Below are 15,036 nucleotides of genomic sequence, written 5' to 3'. Positions count from 1 at the left end.
AAACTATCTCTCACTCACTGTCCTCAAGCCCTGACAATCACCCTACCCTGCTGCCACTTAGTATAAGAGATGAGGGCTTGGGGACAGTGGACAGGAGATCAATGTGTCTCCTTGGTCACTGTTAATATTAATTGTGTGTGGGCATAATGAGCATAATTATATGGTGGGGGGTTACTAATAAGCATACCTTGAAGAGGTCCATGGTATAATGCTCCTTAATGCCCCCTCCCACCATATAATACTCCTTAGTGCCCCCATGCACAGTATAATAATAAATTTTATTTATATAGCGCCAACATATTCCGCAGCGCTGTACAATTTGTATGGTTCAAATATAGACAGAAACATACATTACAAAGAAATAGTCACTTCACACAATGGGACTGAGGGCCCTGCTCGCAAGAGCTTACAATCTATGAGGTAGAGGGGGTGACACAAGAGGTAGCAGGGGCGATATTGCTTATACAGAGGTCAGACAATGCTGTAATAGAGGTTACTGTCATTACACAAACATAAATCTATATGAGCCATCACCAGTCGTGTCCTTTAACATGTGGATGGAGCTTGGACATATAAAGTTAGCTTGAAATGGCATCATATCATGTGGGGTAATGTGGGAGCGGGGACAGAGGAGGTTTACATTTTGGGGATTCTAATTACGGTACAGAAGGGTTTACATTAGAAGTTGTGATAGGCCGGTCTGATAAGATGTGTCTTTAGTTTGCGCTCGAAGCTGTAGAAATTGGGAGTTAATCTGATTGTCCGTATAATGCTTCTTAGTGCCCACACGCATACTATAATACTTCTTATTGCCCTTTGCACAGTATAATGTTTTTAAGTGCCCCTACCCACTGTATAATGCTCCTTAGTGCAAATTGAAAAAAAAAAAAGAAATTGTGTTGATGTGAAGGTTTTGTTTTTTCTCCATCCGTAATAGATTTTATTGCTGAGAACAGTACTTTCAAGAAGAAGGCATCAGAACCTGACAAGAGGAGGACATCAGTGTCACTGACAAGTAAGTATACCTGATTTTGGCTACTTAAACTACATAGACCAAAAAATGTGGTTATGGTTAATGCTAAAATAATTGTTAGTAATTTTTGTTGTAAGGAATTGGGAAATTTTTTAAAAAATAAATTTCTGCTAACTAAAGGTTGTATTGTTTCACCTTTCTACAGAGAGCTTATTGCTGAAAGCAGAACTTCTCAGCAGAGGACAGCTAGACAGCAGAACCTGAGGAGAAGATCCCGACAACAGTGAGTACTGCTGACTTCAGCACTATGCACCTACATCTCTCCTCCTCAGCCTCTAGATCTCATTAGAGGAGGAGGAGGATAGAATACACATGCTTTTCACACCTGTATATTAGTCTAATACAGTTATGATTGTTCTGATCGGTAAAATATTTGAGCCCAGCAATACAAAATGAAATCATCCACATTCTTTCCCAGCAAGTACAGAAGGAAATCATCTCAGAAATTCAGCAGGCAGAATTTTACTCCATCATTATGGATACTACACAGGACATATCAAAAACTGACCAGCTAAGTCAAGTTTTTCGGTATGTTAATGTTGCCAGAGATGAGAATATGAGAGCAACCAGTGTTAAAATACATGAGGTGTTTTTGGGATTCTATGCAGTAAAAGACCAGAGTGCTGCAGGAATAGAAAAGGACATAATTTCCTGTATAGAGAACAAAGGCCTAACATTGAACAAGTGTCGTGGCCAGGGATATGATGGAGTTGCGACAATGAGTGGCGTCTACTCAGGAGTGCAGGCCAGAATTTTAGAAAAAGAGCCAAATGCTGTTTATGTCCATTGTGCAGCACACAACCTCAACCTGGTCTTACAAGATGCAATGGCAAATGTGAAAGAGGTATCAAGCTTTTTTGATATAGTACAGAATTTATACACATTTTTCGCTGATAGTATAAAACGATGGGAAATTCTTTGTTCTTTTATGACAAAATCAAGCCTGACATTGAAGAAGTTGTGTCCGACACGTTGGGCATCACAATACGAATCCCTACTAGCATTACGTTTCAGTTTTGTCGATATATTGCAAGCGCTGTCCAAGATAATTCTTATTTCAACAAAAACAAAAGAAAGAGAAGAGGCCACATCCCTTAAAAAAAAAAATTGAATCATTTGATTTCATTGTTTTAGTTGTTGTTCTATCCAGAATTTTAGAAAAAGTGAATACAATTTCAAAGGTTTTGCAAGCAAGAAACACTGATTTGGCCAAAGCATCAAGTTTAATTAAGAATGCCGCAGACAATCTTGGTCAGTGCAGGAACGAATTTGAGGAAGTTAAACAGACGGCAGCATCACTTGCACAACAGTGGGGCATTTCCCCTCAATTTCAAAAGAAAAGGGTCTCTAAAGTCAAGCGCCATTTTGATGAATTGTCAATTGATGAAAGATTGAATGATGGTGAAAAACATTTTAAAGTTACAGTTTTCCTCCCATGTTTAGATGTTATAACATCTCAGCTTCTAAACAGATTTAAAGGACTTGATCAGGTTCTTGGGAGATTTCACATATTTCAGCCTGCAATACTTTCATCTGCATCTGATGATGATTTATTCAAAGCTGCATCAAATCTGCAAGAAATTTACCTGGAAGATTTATCACCAACTTTTCCTGGTCAACTGCTTAGTTTTCGGTCTGCATTAGGGAAAGAAATTAAAGAGGCATCCTCGGTCAGTGACCTTGCTCACCTTCTGTTAGTAGACAACAGTGCCCTTTCATCTACACTACCTGATGTGTGTGTAGCCTTGCTTCTATTCCTAACTCTGCCTGTGACAGTGGCCAGTGCTGAAAGATCTTTTTCCAAACTAAAATTAATAAAAACCTACTTGCGGAGTACCATGTCAGAACAAAGGCTTTCTGGGCTTGCAGTGCTGAGCATTGAAAATGACAGAGCTAGGAAATTAGACATAGACAGCATTGTGGACACCTTTGCTGAAGTCAAGGCACGCAGGCGTGTGTTTTAAGAAACAGTCTGGTCTTTTGTGTAAGTGTAAAGTTTTTGGGAGTTGGGAGTTTTTGACTTTCAACAGTTGAACTGTTTCCTGTTGAACTAACAAACAGTTTTACTAACACAGTTCATGCATGTTTGGTTTCAAGTAACACTCCTCTGGAAGGAGCGTCACTTTGTGTACAGTGCAAGGATTGAATAGATACAGTAAAACCTTTTTGAGACTTAATTTAAAATCGTATTAAAGGGTGGTACGCCCAGGGGAACAGAGGTAGCTTTACATAGAAGGTGAGCACTATACCTAGTACCTGGCACTAGAGATGTGGCCTGGATAAGGAGGTGATCCCCTCATAGAGGTGGTGGAGAGGTTTCACTGCATATTCAGCCCTTAGCACAGGTACCACAGTTGCGTTCTTCAAATAGACACAAAAATAAAAACCTCAAATAAATATGTTTTCTTGTTTCTTTAGGTTGATGATCATCCTGTTTATTGTTCTGTTCCAGTTCAAGTTTTGTTAATGTAAGTTAATTTTAAATGTATTGTTATAATCAATACTGTAATCATTTTATCTGTAAAAAGCAAAATAGTACAGCATATGAATCCTTTATATTTCCTTTGTTTTTATCTATAGGTTGCTTTGTTTTTGAATGTTAAAAGTTGGCATATGTTACTCAAGAGATGAAAACAAGCTGGTTCTGCTGCTTTTAGTTCCAAGTAGGTTTTAGTGCATTGTATGTTTTTAAATGGGCTAAATGAATTTTATGTTGCTATGTAAAATATAGATTATAATATCTTTTCTGTTTTTTTGTGGTTTAGGTTGCACTTTTATATGTGAAAAGTTATCCGGAACCATTGAAAACAAGTCCTCCCTGTTCTGTCCTTGAGTTTCAGGTAAGCGTTTTCGTAAATTAAGTAATATAACTATTATATAGCATAATTAAATAATGAAGATGTTTGTTGCCTTATTCTAGTAATTTAGTGGTCCAGTGATGATGGGTTTCACTGGGTTTTCGTCTGTGGGGGGTGGGATGCGGTTTGCGCGGGGGGAGGAGATTCGGCTTGCACGCGGGGGGGGGGGGGGGCATGTCAAAAGTTCGCCACGGGGCCCCGCCATTCCTAGTTACGCCACTGGGTCCACTGCTCATAGCCAGGCATCCTGCAAATCAGCCTATTTGTCAATAGGCAATTTGTAAATTGTTAATATATACATTTTTCTCAATAATAAAGTGAACTACCAATTGTATCATTAGAATGTACTAATTCACATAGTAAGATCAATAGTGATCTTTTGCTGGGGCAAATGTATATTTATATCAATGATTGCCTGTCTTGATAGAGACTATCAGTAGCTTTGATGCATGAGTTCTTTTCATTCAGAAGCTCTATACTTTGGGATATTTGCTGTGGGGAAGATAGCTCTGTAGCAGCAATGGTGCAGATCCAACCATTCATAGACAGGGACACAATGTTTGGTGCAAACAGGTTTATTTAGATAAAAAAACAGCAAAATAAATAAACCTTGACTTCAGGGATAAAAAGCAGGATAAAGGAGCAAGATAAAATACAGCCTTAACTTCAGGAAAAAGAATGTTATACAAAACCCTGCTTGTCTGAGCACTAACTAAACAATAAAGTACTAACTATACATGTGGCTTACAACAACCACACAAGTAAACAAAAATAGCACAACACAGTCTCACCAGACTCTGTGTGTCAGGACAGACCCAGGCACCTCCTCTCGCTCCCAGGATCTGTCCTGAAGTGCAGGCTCTGCTGCTTTATATGGCCAAGTAATGAGCCCAGGAGCTATACCTGGGGATGAAGCCTATTCAAGACCTTCATTGAACCACACATATGTCAGAAATCTGGGACTGATATCCCATGACTCTAACACTCTGCCTGTCACCTACTCACACTACATAAATCCTATGTATATTTTGTAAAATTGTTGGTTTAGATTATGAAGATGAAATGGGCAAAAGAATAGAAAACAATGAGGATCTCTTGTAGAAGTCACAGTACCCTGTGAAAATATGCCAGTAATTGCAAAAAAGGCTTCAAAAGGTAGGCTTTGAATAATACAATAGACCCAGAGATGAGAAAGAATAAGGTGTAACATGTTGGAGTGAGTCAGGATAGTATGGGGAGAAAAACATGTAACGAGGTGTAAGTTATACCACCTTCCCTAAGTCACCGTTCAGCTATGCTTCAGTAGGTCTAATAACCTTGGAAAACAGGTTACTGTTACAATTTTAACTGTTGTAATGTGTAAGTGAAGGAGCTGCATCTGTATGATGTGTTTGTGTCACATCCTCAGGGATTGCATGAAAGGCATAAATCAAGTTAGATTGTCCAATTTATGAAGTTCTCCATTAGCCAACACATAACAGCTGTCACACAAAAATATCTCTATCCAATTGTTCACTCTATGAATTAATAGCTTATCTTTTAGACATTGATGTGTTCAGTGTAAGTGTTAGCTAACACATAGATTTCTTTAAATTAACATTTGACTTTTACTGTCATTTGGCCTACTTACGTGGTATGTAGTCATCATCTTCCTTAGCTTTGTAACATAATAATACTGTATACAATCTTTTTTTCCACTCATAAACTGCAGTTCAAAACATCAGTTTATTCAAGGATGTAGTTTAAGTGCTTTACTAAAAGCAGTATAGACTGCTGAGCAGTAACTTGACTGTATATTTGCCTCACTACTTACTATCTACAATTATTTATACTTTATGTTGTTTCTTTTTCCTATCAGGCATATGGGATACCCCACATTACCAGTGGGCTCCCTATTCTCCCATTTACTAAAATTCCATGGCTTCAATTTACTGTACTATTAATAGACTGAATTGAACAGATAGTAGGTGTTGCTATACTATGGAAGAACCTCTTTTTCCATCATTAAAATAATGTTGTGGCCTTGTTTACAGAGATGCCTGGGCATGCAGGCTGGGAATGGGTGTCCTTTAGTTATGCTTGTGCCTCGTGGCTTATCTCCCACTAACAGTGAGGTGTACACAAGCATATGTATGCATATTAAATAAAGTTTAATATATTTTAATTTGTAAGACATTTTTCACAGAAGATGTCTGTTCAAATCCTTAACACCTTAAAGGATTTGTCAGAAATCCAATGGTAATGGATACACCAGTAGCATACCCCCACCACTATTACCTCCACCAACAGTCATCTTCCACCTCTACCACCCCTACAGCAAAAAAAAAAAGTTCTCATCCAATTCTTCAAAAAGAGGAGGGAGAATAGGAAGTCTTGGGCTATAAGGAATTTCTTTCTCAGCAGATGCCACTTAACTACTAGAGAAAGAGATCTGTGTCAGTGAAAATAAAGAAGAAGACCTTGTAGACAGTGCAGAAAGACAGCATGGTAAATTACATGTTGAGGAAAAACACACAGAACCCTCACTCCATATTTGTGAGTCACTGATTAAAAAAAAAAGTCTTTATTTTTATTATTAATTTATTTATTTCAAGACCAGAAGCAGTGTTGCTGTTGCCATTCTTATTGTTGGTAGTAGTACTTGCACAAGTGTTTGATCCTCCCCCTCGTTTTGTCTTTACCCTGCCCTGTTTTATCCCCAGTGACTTTACTGCACACTGCTTAGTGCTATGGAAACTATTCTGATTATTTTTTATAGTCAGTGGTCAGGGAACCATCAAATTGACAAGTGATAGTCAATTTGATGGTTCTCCGACCGCTGTGGACATAACCTGCTTTTGGCCTGATGAAGACTTCAGATTGGCATTGAAATGTGTTGCCTTTTCTTTGTCCCTTTGGAACCAATAAAGTCTTGTTATTATTTATTCACCAGTCTGGAGTCCTGTTCTCCTTTGCAACAGTAGCGCTCATTAACTATTCCCAGGTTTTTTACCCTTTTCCGTGCAGTGAGATGGATTGATGCAGTGAGATGGATCACAAATCTATTTACATGTCCACCATTACAGAAGCTAAAGACTGATCACAAAAGTGTCCAAGTTTTAATACTTCATATAACATCTGCGCTGTAACGTCCACCCACCACTGTATATTAGCTGAGAGGCTATCAGATGCTGCTACAACTTCACAGACAGTGTCTGAGTCATTGTGCACATGTATGGTCTATATTTCTTTGTCAAACATGTGGCAGCCAGCATTTTCTCATAGTGGTGCCATTTTTGTTCCTCCAAAGTGAATTGTCATTTGCTCGTTTTGTTAAATACTGAAAAATTTGGAATATTTGGGTCAAATCAAACCCTTTATGAACCAATTTGCCCATCTCTAGTGCAAACCAGATGGGATGACATATTACTGCAGAATGCTGTATTAGCTATGTTGATGAGGAATCTGATCTGCACATGGTAAAATATTATTTGGATTACAAATGAAAGTTCTGAGGGGATATTTAGACATAAGGCTAACTTGATATGACCATCATTATATCATATTAGAGAAATGGACTTAAAGGGCCATAGATTGACTGAATCAGACAATAAATGTAATGTAAAAAAAACCCATCATGTTTGTTTACTTTTCTAATTCAGGACTTTTCCTTCTCTCAAAAAAGTAAACAAAGATAACTGAAGAAACCTTCCATTATGTTAATTATACTGCAGTGAAAACAAGCAGAGAGTGCTCCGTCCGCAACAATCATTTTATCACCGTTTAACTGTAATGACGGCCATGTGAACTTAGCCTAACAAAGTTTGGATAGGAGACCAAAAAGAGAAAAAATGGTTTAAATTCCAAAAGTTTAGTATTATTTAACTTGAAATGTGTTTAAAGGAATTGTAAATACAGTAAACTGATTATAATAAGGGCAAACTGGGTTATAGCCTGGGGTCCGAGGCTACAAGGGGTCCTAATTAGAGATGAGCGAACACTAAAATGTTCGAGGTTCGAAATTCGATTCGAACAGCCGCTCAATGTTCGTGTGTTCGAACGGGTTTCGAACCCCATTATAGTCTATGGGGAACAGATACTCGTTAAGGGGGAAACCCAAATCCGTGTCTGGAGGGTCACCAAGTCCACTATGACACCCCAGGAAATGATGCCAACACCTCTGGAATGACACTGGGACAGCAGGGGAAGCATGCCTGGGGGCATCTAACACACCAAAGACCCTCTATTACCCCAACATCACTGCCTAACAACTACACACTTTCCACATTCAAAAAAACCTCTATCAAAGTGGGAAAATACCTGGAAACCTTCTTTACTCCCCAAATGGATGGACACAAACCCCAATTTAAGCTCAACAAACAGTAACAACCACCCCTTTAAATCACGTTCCCCATGACAACCACAAATGGAATAGGCAATGGGAATTCCAAAAGCCCTCACCCTTAACTGTCATTTTGAGTGTGTGTGTGTGTGTGTGTGTGTGTGTGTGTGTGTGTGTGTGTGTGTGTGTGTGTGTGTGTGTGTGTGATGTGGTAAGACCTTCCAAAATTCACTTTTCTAGCCCTTAACATGAGCCCTTCCAAACAAAGTTACATGACCTTAAGCTGAGCTACCAGCAGAGATTGAGGCCCTTGGCATGAGTAGAGCCTTGCACCAGCAGTGTTTTTGGCACTTAGGGTGAGTTGAGCCTTGTACCAGCGTGTGTCCCTTAACATCAGGCGGGCCCTAAGTTCTGCGCTTTGCACAAAAGTTCCACATTAACTAGGCTGAATGGTACAAAGATTAGTAGGCCCGAGAACCAGGAACAGGTCTTGCAATGGCTGTCGGATAACGCTTAAAGCACATTGTCCACCAGCCAGTCAGCCTCTACCTCCTCTTACCCAACAGTCTTGTCCTCCTTCCACCCAAAATTCCCAATCTTCTCAGAACAATAACCCCAACTGTCCCTGCTCCCCAGAGCTGTTCTCCCTTCCTTTGACTGTACCGCAACCTGCCCCTCCATTTCGCGATTCCACAGACCTAACAGACGAGTATCTGTGTCCAGATGCTCAAACACTAGAGTCTCCTCCATTCCATCTCCGGTCGATTTGGTGGCGGATGACCAGCAACCCACCCTCATCGACGACGATGAGACGCAGTTGCTGTCAGGGCAGCCAGTTGACATGCGCATTGTGCAGGAGGAGGAGGCGAGACAGGAGTTGGAAGAGGAGGTGGTGGACGACGAGGACACCGACCCCACCTGGACAAGGCAGATGTCAAGCTGGGAAAGTAGTGTGGATGTTGAGGCAGGTGCAGCACCAAAAAGGGTAGCTAGAGGCAGAGACATGTCCAGAGGCAGAGGTCAGCTGCTTTGCCGAAGCCAGGCCAGACCCGGAATGTCCGAAGATGTTCCCTTTTGTACCCAGCCCAGAAAAACTCCCCCATCGAGGGCACGTTTCTTGAAGGTGTAGAGTTTTTTCAAGGAATGCGCCGAGGACAGATATAGTGTCGTCTACACAATTTGCCTCTCGAAATCGAGTAGGGGCCCTGAGAAGAGCAACCTGTCCACCACTTCAATGCACCGTCATTTGGAATCCAAGCAATGGAATCAGTGGCAGGCAGCAACGGCAGGACAAACGTCGCCCGCCGTTCATGCCACTGCCTCTGCTCACAGTGCTGGCGATGCACTCCAGAGGACGAGCCAGGACATCACTTCATCTGCCTCCGCCACTTTGTTGACTTCTCCCTCATCCTCCCCTGTTTCTGTCTTATCTCCTTCTCCTGCACCATCAAAGGCACCATCAGGCGCTTCTTTACAACAACCCACCATCTCTCAGACATTGGAGCGCCGGCAGAAATACACCGCTAACCACCCACCCACGCAAGCCTAGAACGCCAACATCGCTAAACTGCTGGCCCAGGAGAGGTTGGCGTTCCGGCTTGTTGAAACTCCCGCCTTCCCGGACCTGATGGCAACTGTGGCACCTCACTATGCCGTCCCTAGCCGTCTCAACTTCTCCCGGTGTGGCGTCCCCGCCTTGCACCAGCACGTGTCACTCAACATCAGGTGGGCCCTTAGTTCCGCGCTTTGCTGCAAGGTCCACTTGACCACCGACACTTGGACAAGCGCCTGTGGTCAGGGATGCTGCAGTGCTTATCTTTAATGACAGGCAGGGTGAATGTGGTGGAGTCTGTTCCCCGGGTGCAAACTGGGGTGGCCTATCTCCTCTCCCAGGCCAAAATTCATGGCAGGAGTAGACTGAAACCCTACGACGCTGCAACCTCCACCACAGCTACTAGCGGCAAACGCTAAAACACTGGTGTGGGGAGACGTCAGCAGGCGGTGCTGAAGCTCATCAGCTTGGGGGACAGACAGCACAGTGCCTCCGAGGTCAGGGATGCCATCCTGGCTGAGATGGCATTTTTTTTTCCCTGCTACACCTGGGGCCTGGCATTTTTACGCCTGTGATAATGGCTGGAACCTGGTAGCGGCTCTGGAGCTTGCCAGCCTCCAACACGTTCCATGTTTGGCCCACGTCTAACCTAGTGGTGCAAAGTTTTTTAAAAACATACCCAAATGTACCGAAGCTACTGTTGAAAATGCGGCGCTTGTGCGCCCACTTTTGCAAGTGCACAGGAGTCGCTGCTAGCCTAAAAACACTCTAGCAAGGCCTACATCTGTCCAAACACAGGCTGTTGTCCGTCATTCACACACGCTGAAACCCTACAATACCATATCTTGAGCAGGGTGTGTGAGCTGCACAGACCTTTGATGGAGTTCCATCTACAAAACCCAAGGGTTCCTCAAAGTCAGCAACCAAAGTTTCTGCACCATGAGTTTCCAGGGGTGGCAGAGTTATGGCTAGGGGAAGAGGCATGGATAGGGATGATGTCTAGGGGCAAAAGCAGTGTGGATGTGGAGGCAAGCTAAGCAGGAAAAACTGGGGGTACAAGCTAAGGCATGGACTGGGGTGATGTCTAGGGGCAAAAGCAGTGTGGATGTGGAGGCAAGCTAAGCAGGAAAAACTGGGGGTACAAGCTAAGGCATGGACTGGGGTGATGTCTAGGGGCAAAAGCAGTGTGGATGTGGAGGCAAGCAAAGCAGGGAAAATGGTGGCTAGAGGCAAAGGGATGTCCATAGGCAGCAAGGGCAAAGATGCAAAACTCTCCCGTTTCAAGAATTTTCCTGACTTGTTTCCCCACAAAACATTCCTGGGAGGAGGGCTGAAACACCACCCTCCTCCTCCTCCGCTGTTAGATTTACCCCAGCTACGAGCTGAAAACGCTGCAACACTGGTGTGGGGAGACGTCAGCAGGCTGGGCTGAAGCTCATCAGCTTGGGAGACGGACAGCACACTGCCTCTGAGGTCAGGGATGCCATCCTGGATGAGATGGCAATTTGTTTATCCCCGCTGCCCCTGGGGCCAGGTTTTTTAGCTTGTTGGAGGGCTCTGGAGCTTGCCAGCCTCCAACACGTTCCATGCCTGGCCCACATGTTCAATGTAGTGGTGCAATGATTTTTAAAAACATACCCCAAATTAGCTGAGCTAAGGGTGAAAGTGCGGCACTTGGACACCCACTTTCCCAAGTCTACAGTACCTGGAGCTAGCCGCAATACACTCCAGCAAGGCCTACATCTGCCTGAAGCACCTACTGTTGTGCGAGGTCACCACACGCTCTAACCCTAGATACCGTATGTTCAGCAGGGTGTGTGAGCAGCAGAGACCTTTGATGGAGTACCAGCTACAAAACCCAAGGGTTCCTCAGAGTCAGCTCCCTCACTTTCTGCACCATGAGTTTCCATGGGTGGCAGACTTATGGCTAGAGGCACAGGCATGGATAGGGGTGATGTGTAGGGGCAAAAGCAGTGTGGATGTGGAGGCAAGCTAAGCAGCAAAAACTGGGGGTACAAGCAGCCGGTGACATCATCACTGACAAGCACAGCTGTCTGTCAGCTGACAGGCTGACTTTCACCAAAATGAACAGACAATGGATAGACTCATCATATACATGTCAGTTACATGACAAATTTAGTGCAATTTGCAAGTCCAAGATGGTTTGGAGATCTGCGGAGAGGAATCTCACCACCTCTTGCGGGTGCCATCATTTGGAAGGCAAGCCCTGGGCTCAGTGGGTGAGAGCAAGCGCAGGATAATCGTCGTTTGGCCTGGCGGCCACTGCCTCTTCCACTGTTGACAGGGCTGGCGCTGCAGTCCAGACCAGGAGCCAGGACACCTCCACATCTGCCTCTGACACTTTGGGGAGTTCACCCTTATCCTCACCTTTTCCTGCCATTTCTCCTTTTGCCCGCGCCATCATGCGCCTCTTCCAAGCAACTCCCCATCTCCCAAGCCTTTCATTTCATGCTAAAGTACAGCGCAACCCACCCACATGCCCAAGGCTTCAACGGCCTCATCTCAAGAAATCTGGCCCAGGAGATGTTGGAATCCCGGCTGGGGGACACTCTGCCCTTTTTGGGCAGAGTGTCTACTGCGCCACCGCACTGTGCCGTCCACACCAGCACTTTCCCCCAAACATGAGGCGGTCCCTAAATTCAGCGCTTAGCCCTAAAGTTCCATGTGACCAGTTACGAATGGACAAGTGCATGCGGACAGGGACGCTACCTTTCAATTTGGGCACAGTGGTTGAATGTAGTTGAGGCGTGGACCGGGTCGCAAAATGTGGTGGCCTGACTTGTCTCCCCACACAACATTCCTGGGAGGAGGGCTGAAACACCACCCTCCTCCGCTGTTAAATTGACCCCAGCTACGAGCTGGAAACGCTGCAACACTGGTGTGGGGAGACGTCAGCGGGCCGTGCTGAAGCTCATCAGCTTGGGGGCCAGACAGCACACTGCCTACAAAGTGAGTCATGCCATCCTCGATGAGACGGCAATGTGGTTTTTGCCACTGCACCTGGGCCCAGGCATGTTGTCATGTGTGATAATGGCCGTAACCTGGGATTGGCTCTGTAGCTTGGCAGCCTGCAACATATTCCATGCCTGGGCCACGTTTTTAACTCATTGCTGCTAATCTTTTGAAAAAGGTACCCCAATGTTCCTGAGCTACTGGTGAAAGTGTGGCGCTTGTGCGGATAGTTTTTAAAGTGTATAGTTGCCGCTGCTAGCCTCTATGCACTCCTACAACGCCTGTACCTGCTGGAACAACGGCTGTTGTGCGACGTCTCCACACTGCTGGCACTAAACATATCATGTGTTGAGCAGAGTGTGTGAGCAGCACAGACCTTTGATGTAGTTCCAACTCCAAAACCCTCGGGTTCGTCAAAGTCAACTCCCTCAGTTGCTCAACCATGAGTGGCCATGGGTGGCAGACTTATGTGAAATCCCATCCCATCCATTGCACTGGACACGAAACATTAGCATGCGCTCAGCACAACTTCGGATATGGCAGATGCGTTAAGCAGGGTGCAGGGTACAACACAGACCAGGCCCGAGCACCAGGAACAGGTGTTAGAAATACTGCAGCATCTGCCATTTCCTTCCAATTTTGGGGTTTTGGACCCGCCACCGACTTGTCTGGGCCTAAGTGGGGATCATGAGACACAGTTGCCATCAAGGCAAGCTGTGGTCATGTGCGGTTTGCAGTAAGGGGGCAGTGCGCAATTGGAAGAGGAGTTGGTGGATGACGAGGCCACCGACCCCACATGGACAGGGGTGATGTCTAGGGGCTAAAGCAGTGTAGATGTAGAGGGAAGCTAAATCAACAAAAAACCTGGGTAGAAGCAAAGGCATAAACTGGGGTGATGTTTAGGGGTGAAAGCAGAGTAGATGTGGAGGGAAGCTAAGCAGCAAAAACAGTGGGTAGAAGCAAAGGCATGCAAAACTCTACCCTGTTGGAAGACTTATTCCTAGGTCTGGAACACGTTAATGGCCCCCCTGGACAAATTACTGCCACTCAGGGGCCTAGTGTCACCAGGAGGGACAAGTATAGGCGCATGTTGTGGGAATACCTGGCCGACACCAGCTCTGTCCTCTCCGATCCCTCTGTGCTCTACAGCCTAAACTTATTTTCTCATCTTTTTTTCTGAACTGCACATCTCTTGCCTGCTTCCTTTGGGATCTTAGAAATGGTGGTCCACTTCCACAGATGGTAACTTCAATAGACAGTGTAACGGGAGTAGCTGAGGGATCGCTGTCTTAACCACTTTTTGGCACAAAATTAACTTCCAAAGCCAAATATGGTGCAAGTATATGATGCAAGGACACCTACACACCTATCTCTGACACATTGGGGAGTTCACCCTCATGCGCCCTTTTGGCCTGCACCATCATGCGCCTCTTCCCAGCCACTCCACATTTCCCAAGCTTTTCATTGCAGGCAGAAGTACAATACAACCCACCCCCATGCCCAAGCCTGTAACAGCCTCATCGATAAACTGCTGGCCCTGGAGATGTTGGTGTTTGTTTATGCTTCTGGAGACCCAGGCCTTCCGTCAGCAGATGGCAGCTGGGGCACCTCCCTATGCTGGGCCTAGCCGTTACTACTTCTCTTGGTGTGCTGTCTCTGCCTTGCGCCTGCATGTGTCCCATAACATCAGTCGGGCCCAGAGCTCTGCGCTTTGCTGCAAGGTCCACTTGACCACCGACACATGGACAAGCGCCTGTGGTCAGGGATGCTGCAGTGCTTATCTTTAATGACAGGCAGGGTGAATGTGGTGGAGTCTGTTCCCCGGGTGCAAACTGGGGTGGCCTATCTCCTCTCCCAGGCCAAAATTCATGGCAGGAGTAGACTGAAACCCTACGAAGCTGCAACCTCCACCCCAGCTACTAGCGGAAAACACTGTAACACTGGCATGGGGAGATGTCAGTAGGCCGTGCTGAAACTGATCAGCTTGGGGGACAGACAGCACAGTGCCTCCGAGGTCAGGGATGCCATCCTGGCTGAGATGGCATTTTTTTTTCCCTGCTACACCTGGGGCCTGGCATTTTTGCGCCTGTGATAATGGCTGGAACCTGGTAGCAGATCTGGAGCTTGCCAGACTCAAACACGGTCCACGCATGGCCCACGTTTTCCAACTTGTTGGTGCCATGTTTCTTTGAAACCTACACCATTGTGCCTGATATACAGGTCAAAGTGGGGCCATTTTCGTAAGTGAGAACTAGCCTCTGCTAGGCAGAAAACATTCAGAGCACATTCCTCTCATCTT

At 44.8% G+C, this 15,036-nt stretch overlaps 1 long non-coding RNA gene across 1 annotated transcript; it reads left to right on the top strand.

The window, feature by feature from the left end:
• The first annotated feature begins 933 nt into the window (after nt 1-933).
• LOC142193827 (uncharacterized) lies at nt 934-3,672 on the top strand. The gene is made up of 4 exons (XR_012715001.1): nt 934-1,015; nt 1,179-1,256; nt 3,452-3,501; nt 3,614-3,672. It is a non-coding gene; the product is annotated as an uncharacterized LOC142193827 (long non-coding RNA).
• Nucleotides 3,673-15,036: the final 11,364 nt, after the last annotated feature.

Source organism: Leptodactylus fuscus, chromosome 2 (assembly GCF_031893055.1).
Source record: "Leptodactylus fuscus isolate aLepFus1 chromosome 2, aLepFus1.hap2, whole genome shotgun sequence".
In the NCBI taxonomy this organism is placed as follows: Eukaryota; Metazoa; Chordata; class Amphibia; order Anura; family Leptodactylidae; genus Leptodactylus; species Leptodactylus fuscus.
This window is presented reverse-complemented; position numbering and strand designations above follow the sequence as displayed.